The 885-nt window shown below is 48.6% G+C and overlaps 1 long non-coding RNA gene across 1 annotated transcript; it reads left to right on the top strand.

Annotated features, from left to right (window-relative positions):
- The first annotated feature begins 16 nt into the window (after positions 1 to 16).
- On the top strand, positions 17 to 885 carry LOC111673725 (uncharacterized). Its single transcript, XR_015438558.1, has 3 exons — positions 17 to 436; positions 523 to 642; positions 820 to 885. It is a non-coding gene; the product is annotated as an uncharacterized LOC111673725 (long non-coding RNA).

Below are 885 nucleotides of genomic sequence, written 5' to 3'. Positions count from 1 at the left end.
AGGAGTATTCTGGAGGAGTACTGTGACATCATCAGTGTGTGTCTCTGCAGTAGGAGTATTCTGGAGGAGTACTATGACATCATCAGTGTGTGTCTCTGCAGTAGGAGTATTCTGGAGGAGTAATGTGACATCATCAGTGTGTGTCTGTGACATCATCAGTGTGTGTCTCTGCAGTAGGAGTATTCTGGAGGAGTACTGTGACATCATCAGTGTGTGTCTCTGCAGTAGGAGTATTCTGGAGGAGTAATGTGACATCATCAGTGTGTGTCAGTGACATCATCAGTGTGTGTCTCTGCAGTAGGAGTATTCTGGAGGAGTACTGTGACATCAGCAGTCTGCTGACGGAGGAGATCGTGAAGGTTCATCAGGAAATTTCAGCAGCTGTTCAGCAGATCGATCCTCTGGCCGAGTACCAACACTTCATCGACGCCTACAGGTCAGAGGCTCGCTTCCTGTGTGGTTACCATGGTAACGGTCTCTCTGTCACATGCTCCTGGTTACCATGGTGTCTCTCTCTCTCAGGTCTCCGGAGACCCCAGAGCCAAGCGTGGAGTTCGACACATCTCTATTGGAGGAGACGGACAACCTGCCGGCCAATGAGATCCTCTGGAACACGCTGACGGCTGACAGCCTGCAGGCCATGTGAGCTACTACAAAATTAAACTGTTTCCTGTAGCCTGCCAAAGTAAAAGTCTCTGTCCTATCAAATATAAGCAAACAGATGCTGGAAAGATAAAAAAAGGAAAACTGTCCAGATGTTTCAGAAATGTTTTCCAGATTCACAGGCAAACAGAAAGTCTCACTGTGCTTGTCTTCCAGGTTGTCATCGGCAACAGAAGAGCTGACGCTGACTCAGCAGAATCTGAGGACGAAGGAGGCGCTGGC

This window comes from Seriola lalandi, unplaced genomic scaffold, assembly GCF_002814215.2.
Source record: "Seriola lalandi dorsalis isolate HSWRI2012SDOR001 ecotype SW California unplaced genomic scaffold, Sedor1 jcf7180002011521, whole genome shotgun sequence".
NCBI lineage: Eukaryota > Metazoa > Chordata > Actinopteri > Carangiformes > Carangidae > Seriola > Seriola lalandi.
The sequence above is the reverse complement of the archived record's forward strand: the minus strand, read 5'-3'. Positions and strand labels throughout refer to the sequence as shown.